Raw genomic sequence first — 279 nt, 5'->3', positions numbered from 1 at the left:
GGGGCGCGGGGAACCCCCCGTCCGATGCCCTTCTGGGCGCTGCTCAGCCGGCGGCACGAACCACCTGGGATGCCGTGGAGAGATTTTCAGCCATGAGCAGCCTTCCCACCTGGCTTCTCCAGCCTCACCTCCGCACCCCCGATCCGCCGAGGGCTCTGACACCGGGGACAGGCGGCTGCGGGCTCTCAGGGTAACATCAGCCCCGGGTTTTATGTCAGCATCTCTGTCAGCCCCAGGGAGGCCCATAAGGCACCTGCCTCTTTCCTGCCTGCTCCCCCC

The sequence above is a fragment of the Charadrius vociferus genome, unplaced genomic scaffold (genome assembly GCF_000708025.1).
Source record: "Charadrius vociferus isolate BGI_N301 unplaced genomic scaffold, ASM70802v2 scaffold623, whole genome shotgun sequence".
Lineage (NCBI taxonomy): Eukaryota > Metazoa > Chordata > Aves > Charadriiformes > Charadriidae > Charadrius > Charadrius vociferus.
Note: the sequence above shows the minus strand (reverse complement) of the source record.